This window comes from Macaca nemestrina, chromosome 3 (genome assembly GCF_043159975.1).
Source record: "Macaca nemestrina isolate mMacNem1 chromosome 3, mMacNem.hap1, whole genome shotgun sequence".
Taxonomy (NCBI): Eukaryota; Metazoa; Chordata; class Mammalia; order Primates; family Cercopithecidae; genus Macaca; species Macaca nemestrina.
The window spans coordinates 141,984,512-142,001,267 of record NC_092127.1 but is presented as its reverse complement, the minus strand read 5'-3'; the positions used below and the strand labels follow the sequence as shown (position 1 = coordinate 142,001,267).

General features: G+C 41.5%; 1 long non-coding RNA gene across 2 annotated transcripts in view; it reads right to left on the bottom strand.

The window, feature by feature from the left end:
• The window catches only part of LOC105477232 (uncharacterized), a 392,595-nt gene that overhangs the window by 37,929 nt on the left and 337,910 nt on the right, over window positions 1–16,756 (bottom strand). The window lies entirely within an intron of this gene.

The window sequence follows — 16,756 nt, the reverse complement described above, 5'->3', positions numbered from 1 at the left end:
GTTTCCAGGCTGGCATGATATGGCATGCAAGTTGGCATGCAGTGTTATATGAACATATGGCAGGCAGAAGCTGCTGTTTCCTCCTAGGAAACAGCAACGCAAACGTCAGCTTCCACAGTACTGAAGACACACACCCTAAAACTCTCCAGTGCTGTTGAGGGCTTAGTGCACATGCCATTTCCCAGTCATCAGGATGTGAAATAAACTCTACCTGTGGTGTTCCACTAACAACTATAGGAACTGAAAGTCTGTTTCCCCAAGAATAGGAGGACACAACCAGAAGTTCTCACTGAAGCTCTTGTGTCAGAGTACGATCTAGGGGACTTGTATTTGCAGTTATGAGATTCCCTTATAAATAAGCTTTTGCCTGGGAAAACTTCAACTACTCAAATAGTTTACTCCTTTGCCTCCAAACAAGTATATGCTTAAAACTTAGAAGAAACCACCACCTTCATTTTGCAGTAGAGAAAACGGAAGCATTCTATGACCTGTCCAAATGTTCAGTTTGAATCTCGTTAAATATTCAAGGCTTTCCACTTTTTTAGAATTCTACTACTAAAGCAATTCATCCTTCATTACTAAGCCTCTCCCCAAGTGTAATAATCTTCATTCTCTGAAAATTCATCCAACTAGTACCTAAATCTCTACCACTGAAATCCATTTCCTTTACTCTATTCTCTGTGGCAGAAAAGCACATTTAATATGTAATAAGTCCACATCTTTTTGAAGACCTTTATTAAATTTTCTCAGCTTTCCCTTCATCAAACTATATAAATGAATTTGCTTCAGGAAGAAGGTTATAAAATAGGTCTATGTTCTTGATTATTTATATCTACTCAAAGGATTCCTATTTGCTTAAAAATATAAACTTGATACAATGTGGGTAAATTATCCACATTCTATGAAATATACTATACAAAGATAATTTAGCTAAACATCTTTTTGTCTTTTACTGTGCTTTTTAAACAAACACTTTAAAATCTATGATTTGGCGGAATATGCTATTAGAAAAGACCTTACTCGTTTAATGGAAAAATTCTTACTGAAAGAGTGAAGCCCTAATTACATTCCATAAATGTATCTTTTCCTTCCTCTTGGTCTCAGCTTTCTACTCCCAAAGGCAATAGTGACTCAAAAAAGCTAGTAGAGAACAGTAAGGGATGAATCTTCTGTGATTCACTTACCCCCCAAAATGGAAAGTTCTCATACCAGTTATTTAGAAGAGTTCTTCAGGTGCCTTCAACTGGAAGAATACGTTTTATAAAATTAATTCTTCCCTTGTGCAAAAGGATTCTTCTGTGTTGCAGAGTGCAAAACTGTCAGCTTCTGTGAGAGTTTTGCTTCTGCCTGCCTCTGTTAGCCAGTTGCAGGGACCAGCACGCCAAACTGTAAGAGAGCAGGGGACCTGGGTTGCCTGAACTAGCAATTCCATCATGCTGAGGGGCAAAAACCTGAACAATCACTGTGACTCAAAACCAGGTTTCTTTTGTCTGTCTTCAGGCTGTCCTGAGTATTTGTTTTTTATTCCTGTGGCTGTTATTGTTGTTGGATGTTTCTATGTGATTTGTTGTTTTTCCAGAGGGGGAGAGTCCACATCAGGTTGCCTGCCAGACAGAGCAGAATGCCATTAGGAAGAGAGCTGTGGCCACTGCTCTGTGTGAGTGAGCTGCCTCCATCACGGGGATTTATCTCTGCAAGTGCCGATCATAATGGATTCCTTCACTAAATGACTTTGGATGAGCAGGGCTTTGGCAGAGGCCCTGCAAGTCCCACATTCTGTTATAAAACTGAATGCCAATGTAATGGATGCTAAGGAGAAGTGGGGATGTGAGGGCAGGTGGGTGGGAGAGAATTACGTGTACAGTGGCATAGACAGCCACCCTGGAGAGCTGGAGTAGAGGAATGTGAGGTTGATATTGAGTTTTCCCAACTGGCAAAAGGACCAAGCGTGGACCCAACTAATTCAAAGGAGCATCAGTCATAATTCTAAATGGGAGAAACAAACAATAAAGAAACACACGTTTTAATAAGTGGATATAAAGTGCTCTAAAGAAAAATATAGCTGAGGCAGGAGGATTACTTGAGCCAGGAGTTTGAGACCAACCTGGGAAGCAAAGCAAGACCCTCATCTCTACAAAAAAATTTAAACCACCAGAAAACAAAGAAAAAGGCAGAATCTGGGGATAAGAGAGTGAGATAGGGCAGATCAGTGTTATGCCATAAAACTTGGTCATAAAACCCCTCTCTGATAAATTGAAATGTGGCAAGGACTGATGAGGTGAGGGAGTAAGCCATGCATTTAACTGGAGAAAGAATTTCAAGAAGAAGAAACAATAAAGGCAAAGGCCCTGAGGCATGAGTGCAATGGCTGCTGAGCAGGAGAGCTTATATGTTCAAAGAACAGCAAGATACCCCTGTGGGTGTAAGCTAAAGAAAGGGCAATAGGGGAGAGTCTGGTAGGTAGCAGGGGCCAGATCAGGTCGAGCCAGGGGCCAATGTAATAATTCGAAGTTTTATTCTCAGTGAGAGGAGTATCAGCGGAGAGTTTTGAACAGAGGACTAACTTGTTTGGACTTAAGTTTTAAAAGAAATTACTCTGCTGCTGAGTGGTGAGCAGATTTCAGGAGAGCAAAAGCAGAAACAGGAATACCAGTTTGGAGGTCATTGGAGAAGTCCATTAGAGAAATGAGGGTGAGTTGGAGCAGGGTTGTATTAACAGAAGTAAAGAAAATGGGGAGACTTGAAATATGATTTGAAGGTAAAGCCAACAGGATTTATTGATAAATTGGATGCAGAGTTCAAGAAAATGAGAGGCATGAGGATGACTCCAGATACTTTAATCCGACCAACTGGGAGGATGGGATTGCCATTTATTGAGATAGGGAAAATTGTAAAAGGAAAGGTTTTAGGAGACAATTAAGAAGCTTATTTTAAACATTTTAAGTTCAAAATGCCAATTTGCTATTCAAACAGAGAACTTGAGTAGGCAATTGGGTATTTGAATATGGAATTCAAAATGCAGAGACCTTATCAGTGGGATCTAGCAATAATAAGGAAGTTGGAGATGGAGTTTCAGTAGAATAGAGATGGTCACTAAAGCTATGAAACCAGATCAGATAACCTATGAAATGAGTGTAGGTTAGAAAAATTTCAAGGATTGAGACCCAATGCATTTAGAGAAAGGTAAGGATGGTCCATTAAATGAGACTGAACAGAAGTGCCCAGTGTGGCAAGGAAAACAAAAAAAGAGCACTGCCCTAGCAAACAGGGAGTGTTTCAAGGAGGAAGAGTGAAGACTGTGCTAAATGCTGAGATAAAGAATTACACATGAGATTTCGCTGTGTGAAGATCACTGGTGAGCTTGACAAAGTCGAGTATTTTGGAGTGGTATAGATAAAAGTCAAAATCATGCAAAGAGAATAAGAAGAAAGTATGTGAAAGACAGTGAGAATAGACAACTCTTTTTGTTAGTTTTGCTGTAAAAAGATAAGAGAAATAGAGTAGGAACTGGAGGAGAATGATAGATCAAAAGAAGTTTATTTTTATTTTCAGATGGGAGCTTTTACAGCCTATTTTTGTAGTGATGGTAATGATACAATTTTTTTTAATGTTATAAGAGAGGAAATCATTGTAAGAGAGAAGTCCTCAAAAGGAATAGAACCTGTAGTATAAGATTCAACAGACATAAAATCAACTCTGTCAAATTGTTATAAAAGTTTCTATACATTTATTCTCCATTTCTGTACTGTCTCATCACCGACTAGTAACAGTTTACTAGTCCATGACCAAGAATGGTTCATGGTTGTACTTTAGTGCTGATCTAGTGCACAAGGGGAAGTGTTGATTTAAACAGGAGAAGAGACAATACATGCAAAGTTAAATATTGGGAAGGCAAGGCTGGGCACAGTGGCTCATGCCTATAATCTCAATTCTTTGTGAGGCGGAGGTGGGAGGATGCTTAAAGTCAGGAGTTTGAGACCAGCCTGATCAGAATGTATGGAAGGCAGAGTATATGATCTCAGAAAAGATAGAAATGGTAGACTTCTAGAAGCATGTGAAGGTTGTCTTCTTTTAGCTTTGATTTCCTCAGTGAAGATAAAGTTGAAGTAAAGATGAGGGATGGGGTGTTGGAGGATTCAGAAGACAGAAGATGTAAAGCAATCTAGAAAAGTGAGAGTATAGGGGGGCGGAGCAAGATGGCCGAATAGGAACAGCTCCAGTCTCCAACACCCAACGCGAGCTACACAGAAGACCGGTGATTTCTGCATTTTCAACTGAGGTACTGGGTTCATCTCACTGGGGAGTGCCGGACGATCGGTGCTGGTCAGCTGATGCAGCCCGACCAGCGAGAGCTGAAGCAGGGAGAGGCATTGCCTCACCTGGGAAGCGCAAGGGGGAAAGGAATCCCTTTTCCTAGCCAGGGGAACTGAGACACACAACACCTGGAAAATCGGGTAACTCCCACCCCAATACTGCGCTTTAAGCAAACAGGCACACCAGATCATATCCCACACCTGGCCGGGAGGGTCCTACACCCACGGAGCCTCCCTCATTGCTAGCACAGCAGTCTGTGATCTACCGGCAAGGCAGCAGCGAGGCTGGGGGAGGGGCACCCGCCATTGCTGAGGCTTAAGTAGGGAAACAAAGCTGCTGGGAAGCTCGAAGTGGGTGGAGCTCACAGCAGCTCAAGGAAACCTGCCTGTCTCTGTAGACTCCACCTCTGGGGACAGGGCAATAACAAACACAGCCGAAACCTCTGCAGACGCAAACGACTCTGTCTGACAGCTTTGAAGAGAGCAGTGGATCTCCCAACACAGAGGTTGAGATCTGAGAAGGGACAGACTCCCTGCTCAAGTGGGTCCCTGACCCCTGAGTAGCCTAACTGGGAGACATCCCCCACTAGGGGCAGTCTGACACCCCACACCTCACAGGGTGGAGTACACCCCTGAGAGGAAGCTTCCAAAGCAAGAATCAGACAGGTACACTCGCTGTTCAGAAATATTCTATCTTCTGCAGCCTCTGCTGCTGATACCCAGGCAAACAGGGTCTGGAGTGGACCTCAAGCAATCTCCAACAGACCTACAGCTGAGGGTCCTGACTGTTAGAAGGAAAACTATCAAACAGGAAGGACACCTACACCAAAACCCCATCAGTACATCACCATCATCAAGACCAGAGGCAGATAAAACCACAAAGATGGGGAAAAAGCAGGGCAGAAAAGCTGGAAATTCAAAAAATAAGAGCGCATCTCCCCCGGCAAAGGAGCGCAGCTCATCGCCAGCAATGGATCAAAGCTGGACGGAGAATGACTTTGACGAGATGAGAGAAGAAGGCTTCAGTCCATCAAATTTCTCAGAGCTAAAGGAGGAATTACGTACCCAGCGCAAAGAAACTAAAAATCTTGAAAAAAAAGTGGAAGAATTGATGGCTAGAGTAATTAATGCAAAGAAGGTCATAAACGAAATGAAAGAGATGAAAACCATGACACGAGAAATACGTGACAAATGCACAAGCTTCAGTAACCGACTCGATCAACTGGAAGAAAGAGTATCTGCGATTGAGGATCAAATGAATGAAATGAAGCGAGAAGAGAAACCAAAAGAACAAAGAAGAAAAAGAAATGAACAAAGCCTGCAAGAAGTATGGGATTATGTAAAAAGACCAAATCTACGTCTGATTGGGGTGCCTGAAAGTGAGGGGGAAAATGGAAGCAAGTTGGAAAACACTCTTCAGGATATCATCCAGGAGAACTTCCCTAACCTAGTAGGGCAGGCCAACATTCAAATCCAGGAAATACAGAGAATGCCACAAAGATACTCCTCGAGAAGAGCAACTCCAAGACACATAATTGCCAGATTCACCAAAGTTGAAATGAAGGAAAAAATCTTAAGGGCAGCCAGAGAGAAAGGTCGGGTTACCCACAAAGGGAAGCCCATCGGACTAACAGCAGATCTCTCGGCAGAAACTCTCCAAGCCAGAAGAGAGTGGGGGCCAATATTCAACATTCTTAAAGAAAAGAATTTTAAACCCAGAATTTCATATCCAGCCAAACTAAGTTTCATAAGTGAAGGAGAAATAAAATCCTTTACAGATAAGCAAATGCTTAGAGATTTTGTCACCACTAGGCCTGCCTTACAAGAGACCCTGAAGGAAGCACTAAACATGGAAAGGAACAACCGGTACCAGCCATTGCAAAAACATGCCAAAATGTAAAGACCATCGAGGCTAGGAAGAAACTGCATCAACTAACGAGCAAAATAACCAGTTAATATCATAATGGCAGGATCAAGTTCACACATAACAATCTTAACCTTAAATGTAAATGGACTAAATGCTCCAATTAAAAGATACAGACTGGCAAACTGGATCAAGAGTCAAGACCCATCAGTCTGCTGTATTCAGGAGACCCATCTCACACGCAGAGACATACATAGGCTCAAAATAAAGGGATGGAGGAAGATTTACCAAGCAAATGGAGAACAAAAAAAAGCGGGGGTTGCAATACTAGTCTCTGATAAAACAGACTTTAAACCATCAAAGATCAAAAGAGACAAAGAAGGCCATTACATAATGGTAAAGGGATCAATTCAACAGGAAGAGCTAACTATCCTAAATATATATGCACCCAATACAGGAGCACCCAGATTCATCAAGCAAGTCCTTAGAGACTTACAAAGAGACTTAGACTCCCATACAATAATAATGGGAGACTTCAACACTCCACTGTCAACATTAGACAGATCAACGAGACAGAAAGTTAACAAGGATATCCAGGAATTGAACTCATCTCTGCAGCAAGCAGACCTAATAGACATCTATAGAACTCTCCACCCCAAATCAACAGAATATACATTCTTCTCAGCACCACATCGTACTTACTCCAAAATCGACCACGTAATTGGAAGTAAAGCACTCCTCAGCAAATGTACAAGAACAGAAATTATAACAAACTGTCTCTCAGACCACAGTGCAATCAAACTAGAACTCAGGACTAAGAAACTCAATCAAAACCGCTCAACTACATGGAAACTGAACAACCTGCTCCTGAATGACTACTGGGTACATAATGAAATGAAGGCAGAAATAAAGATGTTCTTTGAAACCAATGAGAACAAAGATACAACATACCAGAATCTCTGGGACACATTTAAAGCAGTGTGTAGAGGGAAATTTATAGCACTAAATGCCCACAAGAGAAAGCAGGAAAGATCTAAAATTGACACTCTAACATCGCAATTAAAAGAACTAGAGAAGCAAGAGCAAACACATTCGAAAGCTAGCAGAAGGCAAGAAATAACTAAGATCAGAGCAGAACTGAAGGAGATAGAGACACAAAAAACTCTCCAAAAAATCAATGAATCCAGGAGTTGGTTTTTTGAAAAGATCAACAAAATTGACAGACCACTAGCAAGACTAATAAAGAAGAAAAGAGAGAAGAATCAAATTGACGCAATTAAAAATGATAAAGGGGATATCACCACCGACCCCACAGAAATACAAACTACCATCAGAGAATACTATAAACACCTCTACGCAAATAAACTGGAAAATCTAGAAGAAATGGATAATTTCCTGGACACTTACACTCTTCCAAGACTAAACCAGGAAGAAGTTGAATCCCTGAATAGACCAATAGCAGGCTCTGAAATTGAGGCAATAATTAATAGCCTACCAACCAAAAAAAGTCCAGGACCAGATGGATTCACAGCTGAATTCTACCAGAGGTACAAGGAGGAGTTGGTATCATTCCTTCTGAAACTATTCCAATGAATAGAAAAAGAGGGAATCCTCCCTAACTCATTTTATGAGGCCAACATCATCCTGATACCAAAGGCTGGCAGAGACACAACAAAAAAAGAGAATTTTAGACCAATATCCCTGATGAACATCGATGCAAAAATCCTCAATAAAATACTGGCAAACCGGATTCAGCAACACATCAAAAAGCTTATCCACCATGATCAAGTGGGCTTCATCCCTGGGATGCAAGGCTGGTTCAACATTCGCAAATCAATAAACATAATCCAGCATATAAACAGAACCAAAGACAAGAACCACATGATTATCTCAATAGATGCAGAAAAGGCTTTTGACAAAATTCAATAGCCCTTCATGCTAAAAACGCTCAATAAATTCGGTATTGATGGAACGTACCTCAAAATAATAAGAGCTATTTATGACAAACCCACAGCCAATATCATACTGAATGGGCAAAAACTGGAAAAATTCTCTTTGAAAACTGGCACAAGACAGGGATGCCCTCTCTCACCACTCCTATTCAACATAGTGTTGGAAGTTCTGGCTAGGGCAATTAGGCAAGAGAAAGAAATCAAGGGTATTCAGTTAGGAAAAGAAGAAGTCAAACTGTCCCTGTTTGCAGATGACATGATTGTATATTTAGAAAACCCCATTGTCTCAGCCCAAAATCTCCTTAAGCTGATAAGCAACTTCAGCAAAGTCTCAGGATACAAAATTAATGTGCAAAAATCACAAGCATTCTTATACACCAGTAACAGACAAACAGAGAGCCAAATCAGGAATGAACTTCCATTCACAATTGCTTCAAAGAGAATCAAATACCTAGGAATCCAACTTACAAGGGATGTAAAGGACCTCTTCAAGGAGAACTACAAACCACTGCTCAGTGAAATAAAAGAGGACACAAACAAATGGAAGAACATACCATGCTCATGGATAGGAAGAATCAATATCGTGAAAATGGCCATACTGCCCAAGGTAATTTATAGATTCAGTGCCATCCCCATCAAGCTACCAATGAGTTTCTTCACAGAATTGGAAAAAACTGCTTTAAAGTTCATATGGAACCAAAAAAGAGCCCGCATCTCCAAGACAATCCTAAGTCAAAAGAACAAAGCTGGAGGCATCACGCTACCTGACTTCAAACTATACTACAAGGCTACAGTAACCAAAACAGCATGGTACTGGTACCAAAACAGAGATATAGACCAATGGAACAGAACAGAGCCCTCAGAAATAATACCACACATCTACAGCCATCTGATCTTTGACAAACCTGAGAGAAACAAGAAATGGGGAAAGGATTCCCTATTTAATAAATGGTACTGGTAAAATTGGCTAGCCATAAGTAGAAAGCTGAAACTGGATCCTTTCCTTACTCCTTATACGAAAATTAATTCAAGATGGATTAGAGACTTAAATGTTAGACCTAATATCATAAAAATCCTAGAGGAAAACCTAGGTAGTACCATTCAGGACACAGGCATGGGCAAAGACTTCATGTCTAAAACACCAAAAGCAATGGCAGCAAAAGCCAAAATTGACAAATGGGATCTCATTAAACTAAAGAGCTTCTGCACAGCAAAAGAAACTACCATCAGAGTGAACAGGCAACCTACAGAATGGGAGAAAATTTTTGCAATCTACTCATCTGACAAAGGGCTAATATCCAGAACCTACAAAGAACTCAAACAAATTTACAAGAAAAAAACAAACAACCCCATCAAAAAGTGGGCAGAGGATATGAACAGACATTTCTCAAAAGAAGACATTCATACAGCCAACAGACACATGAAAAAATGCTCATCATCACTGGCCATCAGAGAAATGCAAATCAAAACCACAATGAGATACCATCTCACACCAGTTAGAATGGCGATCATTAAAAAGTCAGGAAACAACAGGTGCTGGAGAGGATGTTGAGAAATAGGAACACTTTTACACTGTTGGTGGGATTGTAAACTAGTTCAACCATTATGGAAAACAGTATGGCGATTCCTCAAGGATCTAGAACTAGATGTACCATACGACCCAGCCATCCCATTACTGGGTATATACCCAAAGGATTATAAATTATGCTGCTATAAGACTTGGAATCAACCCAAATGTCCATCAGTGACAGATTGGATTAAGAAAATGTGGCACATATACACCATGGAATACTATGCAGCCATCAAAAAGGATGAGTTTGTGTCCTTTGTAGGGACATGGATGCAGCTGGAAACCATCATTCTTAGCAAACTATCACAAGAACAGAAAACCAAACACCGCATGTTCTCACTCATAGGTGGGAACTGAACAATGAGATCACTTGGACTCAGGAAGGGGAACATCACACACAGGGGCCTATCATGGGGAGGGGGGAGGGGGGAGGGATTGCACTGGGAGTTATACCTGATGTAAATGACGAGTTGATGGGTGCAGCACACCAACATGGCACAAGTATACATATGTAACAAACCTGCACGTTATGCACATGTACCCTACAACTTAAAGTATAATAATAATAAATAAATTTTTTAAAAAAAGTGAGAGTATAAATTGACTAAGAAAATATAAAGGGATTTCCAAGTAATGCTAAGTGGACGGAATAGGAAAAGGGTTGTATTTAACCAGATTCAGAGAGCATATGACAGAGGGAAAGAAGGCAAGGGAGGAGAAAGTGTTTTTTGGTAAAATCTCCCAGATAAATTCATAATCCTATGATCCTGTTGTCAGCGCTCTTGTAAAAGCACTGACTATTAACTAGCTTTCCTCTGCCAGTATATTCTGCATGTTACAACCAGATTAGTCTTGCTAGAACTCAACATTTATGGTAGCATTCAGTTAGCCCAAGAATTCTCAATGCTTCCTTTTTGTTCCAGATACAAGCTCTGCTTGCTGTTCAGGAACTCCCAGAGCTCAAACTTTCATTTTCTTCAGCATGCACTTGGTCATTTCTTCTAGTCATTGCTCATTGTTAATTTTTTTAATTTCATACTTTTACACACCCACACTCATCCTTCCACACATGCATGCAACTATATATATACACACACACACACACCCTACAGGAATATATATATGTATATATAAAATATATATATACCCTACAGGAATGTTTTCCTGCTTCTTTTTTTTTTTTTTTTTTTGAGACAGAGTCTCACTCTGTTACCCAGGCTGGAGTGCAGTGGCCGGATCTCAGCTCACTGCAAGCTCTGCCTCCCGGGTTCACGCCATTCTCCTGCCTCAGCCTCCCGAGTAGCTGGGACTACAGGCGCCCACCACCTCGCCCGGCTAGTTTTTTGTATTTTTTAGTAGAGACGGGGTTTCACCGTGTTAGCCAGGATGGTCTCGATCTCCTGACCTCGTGATCCACCCATCTCGGCCTCCCAAAGTGCTGGGATCCTGCTTCTATATGTCATCCATATCTTGTACTTCCTTCAAGATTGTTAAAGTCATATTTTAATTTTATGAACTTTTATTGAATATCTATTATGCACCAGTCACTGTGTAAAGGAAAAAAATTACCATGATTTTTCTTGTTGTCTTTTTGATCCAGACAGTCATTGTTCTCTCCCTTATCTAAATTATTATACTATTCATAGTTTTTAACATGTATCTATGTATTTTGACTATTTATGCCCTAAGTATTTTCTAGCCATTTTATTTGTTTAAATCCTGTCATCCCTTTTATATGTAAGTTTCGCAAAGGTGGGGAGAGTTTCGTATTTCTTTTATAGCACTAGCGTGGTGATAGATATATAATACTCTTTTAATAAATATTTGGTGACTCTCTAACCTTATTAGGACTTGAGCACTGCATGTCTTTGGAATAGTAGGACTCACAAAATATCCTGATATTTATGCCCTTTAGAATACATTTACTATATAAACTCGGGTGTGTTTGGCTTCTATCAACAAAAACTCAGCCAACAATGAATTAAACAAATAGTTTCTTTTTATTATAAAAGTCCACAATTAGGCAGTACTCATAATTGGTTCAGCCACTTAACAACACAGACTCTACTACCATTTTGTCCTTAGGCTTCTGGTAGCAAGACTCGTGCAAAGAAAGCATGCAGGACTGAAAATACTTGCAAAAGTTAGATTTCTCCTTGTTGCTGAATAACAAGATGTTTTTCACAAATTTCCCTATTCCTTCTTATATATTACTAACAAGTACTTAGTTACATGGCCACCCATAGCTACAAGTGAGACTAGAAAAGTGACTAGATTTTTTCAACCTTCATTAAAGATGTGGCAAAGGCAGAAGGAATTATGAACAGCTATATTGATCAAACATTTGTTTGTTTGCAATATTTGTTTAGCCTGTTTCTTCTAAACTCATTAATTCTTTGCCTAGATCTCTAAGTCTAAAACATCACACTATTCTATTTCCCATATCTAGAACTTCTTTTCTTATGTTTTACTAGCTTGTCTTTGCATGTTTTTCAGCAGAGGTTCTAGTTCTTTCTTGTATCCACTAACATAATTGGAAATGTACACCTTTCATGCCTTGATTATACAATTTTAGGCACTAAGTATCATTAGAATTGCTTAAAGACTGGATATGAATCAATTGACCACTTTATTCCCACAAACTTTCAGTCCACACCATTATATTCAAAAGATGTTATGTTCCCCTCAGATATCCAGTTCTCTCTAATGTTTTAATAGTCTTTTGAAGAAAAAAAAAAATGAGAGCAAGTGAGTATCATCAGGAAACACTAGATTATAGATGGATATATAAGCTTCTTAACTTTAATATTTTTCAGCTATTTTTATGCGCTAACATTTAGTCAGCTCTTCAAAAGTAATATATAATATCTAGTGTTTTCAACTATTTAACTGCATGATTTACTTTTTCAGAGAACATTTTTGTAGAACCATTGTTTAAAGGAAAAATGTTTTTAGAATGCTGCTCTAGATACTTCTACAAACTTGGATGTCATTTCTGTACCAGACCTGAGGACTCAGGACTTTATTTTAAATGGCATAGAACACAATTACACTACCTAGGTTAAACTTCATGGTCTCACTGGTTTCAAAAGCACTATATTCTTCCATGTTCAACTTCTGAGTAATGATCTATTTCCCAGTTGATTCAGGTACATGGTTTTAGCTCTAGCGCAGGATATAGGTGCACTGTGTTCCTATTCTACCCTTGCCTCTTCTCCCAAATCAGTATTAAAAGTTAATGTAGGGACATGGATGCAACTGGAAACCATCATTCTCAGCAAACTATCACAAGAACAGAAAACCAAATACCGCATGTTCTCACTCATAGGTGGGAAATGAACAATGAGATCACTTGGACACAGGAAGGGGAACATCACACACGGGGTCCTATTGTGGGGAGGGGAGAGGAGGGAGGAATAGCATCAGGAGATATACCTAACGTAAATGATGAGTTAATGGGTGCAGTACACCAACATGGCACATGTATACATATGTAACAAACCTGCACATTGTGCACATGTACCCTAGAACTTAAAGTATAATAATAATAATAATAATTTAAAAATCATGGTCACCTGAGATTTTTCTATTCTACTGATTCTTAGACCCTATCCTTTATATAGTTTACTTGGAGAATACGGTGACTACAGTATCATACAACTCTCTGAAAATTCACACTGTTGCCTATTGAAATAGTAGAATCTTAGAAGGGGTTTCAATCACTTGGTTTCACACTCAGCCAAAACAACACCTGAAGCATACAAGGAAGATAGTCATGTGGTCCAAGGATATCCAGACACACTAAAAGTAGAAGAGCCCAAATTTTCCAGTGTCATCAAGAAGGGGGACTGCATTAAACATAATAACAACTAGGCTATTATCTGTGTATAATAAAGTCTTTGTTAGAGCATCCTCAAATGTCTTAATGGTGCCACTTTATTTTAGCCCTTTCAAAAGACATTAATTTAAACCATATATCAATGTGCTCACAAATGTAATTGTTAACCTCTCTTTTTCATTTTCACTTCAAGGCCTCCTGATACAGTTCTGAAAAATGACATAGAGTTCTAAGGCCAAAGGGGATTTACAATTGGTTTTTATAATACCATAGTTGTAATATTTTAAAAAGACTTTACAAAAGTAATTAAATGCAAAAATGATTTGCTGGTTTTAAAGGAGCTTTCTAAAACAATGCATCCTTTGTTCTTTCCCCCAATGTTTCTAGCTCAGTAAAGATGGTGTTTTTAGAAATGGAGAAATAAACTAAATTTCTTCATTTGGAGGACTATAAATGACTCCGCCAAAGTCAAAGAAAGAGTAGGTGCATCATCAGGATTTCCGCTCTGATTTTCTAGATGAAGTTGAGTTTCCCTTTCTTTCTTGTTAAAGTTTATTTCCAGGTTAAGCCTGTGTTCAGATTAGTTTCAGTCAGTGTTCAGCAGAGATGGAAATCAGCTGGCTACAATCCTGCACATGCTTTCCTAGCCTAGAGGATGGAGAGTCAAAAGCGGGACTCCATGTACACTGTACCTAAAATCCAAATCCATCCTACCCTTCCCTACAGAGAGCCCCAAAATGGTCTAGTTGGGTGCCAATCAAATGCTTGTTGTTGGGGTTTGGATAATCTGGAAACTGATTTAAAACAGAGGATTGCATTATGGAAAGATGGCAGCTGTGGTGGCAGCATAGTTTTTGCATCTTCCAAGATCCTCACATTAAAACAGATGGCAAAACCAAAACCAATGGACATTTGCAACAAAACTAAATGACAAAGTATTCCCATTAACCTCAAAATAAAAATGGATGAGGACAAACCACCAACAGTCACACAATGTATGTGTTACTGGCATCTGCCAAGGAGAAAGCAGAGGAAGCAATGGGATACCTTATGGGGACCTCAGATTAGGATAACCCCCAAATACCAAACAAAGATTCACTGGAACGTGCAGTGAGCCAAATCAATGCAGAATATAAAACTGTGAAAGATTTTGCCCAGTCCCATAGAGGGAGAAACTAACAAGCCTACAATTAAGCATAAGAGTCTTTTGCACTTTGGACCCCATGAACTCTCAAAAATAACCCATTAGGGCTTACATCAAAGACAAGTCCCCATACTGAAAAGAAACTTCTGAGTGAAATGAAAACAAGCAGCCCAGAGACACCTGAAATGAAGAAATGTGAAGGTTTGGATAAAAGTCAGGGAGAAAAACAAAACCAAGAAATCTCAGAAAGCTGTCTGCACCAAGCCTTTTTCTATGACTTCAGGGAAACTAAATATCCCCAAATATGAGAAAGAGGAAAGTACCAAGTTCTATATTTATAGAAAGTTGTTATAATATGACACAAATTAACATGTATGTTTGAAGGATCCTTGAGGTGTTACCTTTCTGGCTGGAAACCTCTGTGGCTGGTGGCGTGTTTGCCCAAGTTTTGCTTGGGCCTGCTGTGCTTGTTCTGCTCACTTGGCCTGGCAGGCCGCATTCGGCTCATGCTACCAGTCTGGATCGCATGCCTGCCAAGGGTGAGGCAGGCAGGGAGCAGTGAGGGGTAGTATGAGTGAGCAAGTATGGTGTCTGACCACTATTCACAGTCAGGCATACTGGCAGCTGCAGCGGGGCATGCAGCTCTAGGTGCCAGCATGGGTGCCAGCTCTCTGTGAGGCTGTGGCTAGACCAGGTGCACCATAAGCAGCTTCCATGGCTGCCATCAGGGAATGTGGTGATGCTCAGAAGCTTGGAGACTCCAGGAACTGCAGGGCCCCAAAGAGAGAGTCACAACCCTGACTCAGGGAGCTCCCGGGTCTGGACTCACCAAAGGGCCACAGCTCTTCTCTCCTCTTCACCTGCAATGTGGCAACCAAGGGGCATGTTTCAGCTGTTTGTGTCACAGCTCTTTCAGCCCTGCCATTCTGTAGGTCCTGAGTTATTGTCCTGCATACAGGAAGAACGGGGTACACAAACAAGCAGAGGGTGAGCAAGGCAAAGAGAAGCTTTACTGAGGGACAGAATAGCTCAGAGGAAGCCTTGGAGTGGGTACCTTTTCTCTGCAGACAGGTCGTCCCATTGTCTCTGCTGCTGTCATCAGAGAGGAGGCCCTGGAGTGGGTAGCTCCTCTCTACAGCTGGTCGTCCTGATGTCTGCTGCTCTTAGCAGAGAGGAGGCCCTGAATGAGTAGCTCCTCTCTGCAGCTGGTCGTCCTGATGTCTGCTTAGTTCTGGCTGAGCCCAGGGCTTTTTTGGGCTTCAGAGGGGAGAAAGTGTGTGCCAATTGGTCCATGGTTAGCATGGGTGGCCCAGAAAAGGCACCACAAGTTCCCACTCCAGTCTGCAGGACTGGCAGCCTGGCCCCCAGTCTTAAGGCCCTCCACGGCCTGAAGGTGGGGCCTCATTGCCCTTTTCCAGCCAGGAGCCTGTCTACCTCCTGCTGCCATTCATGGCACCCAGGCTATAGGTGCCAAGGGGTGCCTGCAGGCCAGCACCAAGCTACCCTCAGTTCTTCCATCATCTTCCCTCCTATGCTCATCAGCACCCAAAGTCCAGAAGAGGCCAAGGCAGCAGGGGGCTGTCAAGTCAGCACTCCTTGACCATGTGCACACCCAGCTAGGCTGTGACAGCACCTGGGCTCAGCCCCGACTTTGCTCCAAGATCAAACTAGGTGCTGACAGCAGGGAGAAGGCAGGCAGCTGGAATAGGCACTTCTGAGCCTGTGAGGGCAAGGGGGGCTTCCCAGGGCCCCCACAGGGCAAGGATGCTTGGGGCTGCAACCACAGTTTGGGTAGCCGCCACTGCACCCAGGATCAGGGGTCCTGCTCTGTGGAGCAGGAGACCCGGGTCTGCAGCCACAACTTGGAAGGCTGCAGCTGTGCCCAGGGTAAACGGGCATCTGCCTGCTCCCCGAACCCCCAAGAGCACCGGGAGGCCTGTAGCTGACCCCGGGGAGCTCCTGCCCCACCAACTTGGAAGGGACAGGGTTCCCACTTTTCCCTGGCTCCCGCTGGCTCTGTGGCATATGCAGCCCCGGCCACACCTTTCCACTGCAGCTGGTATAATGGCAGCGGC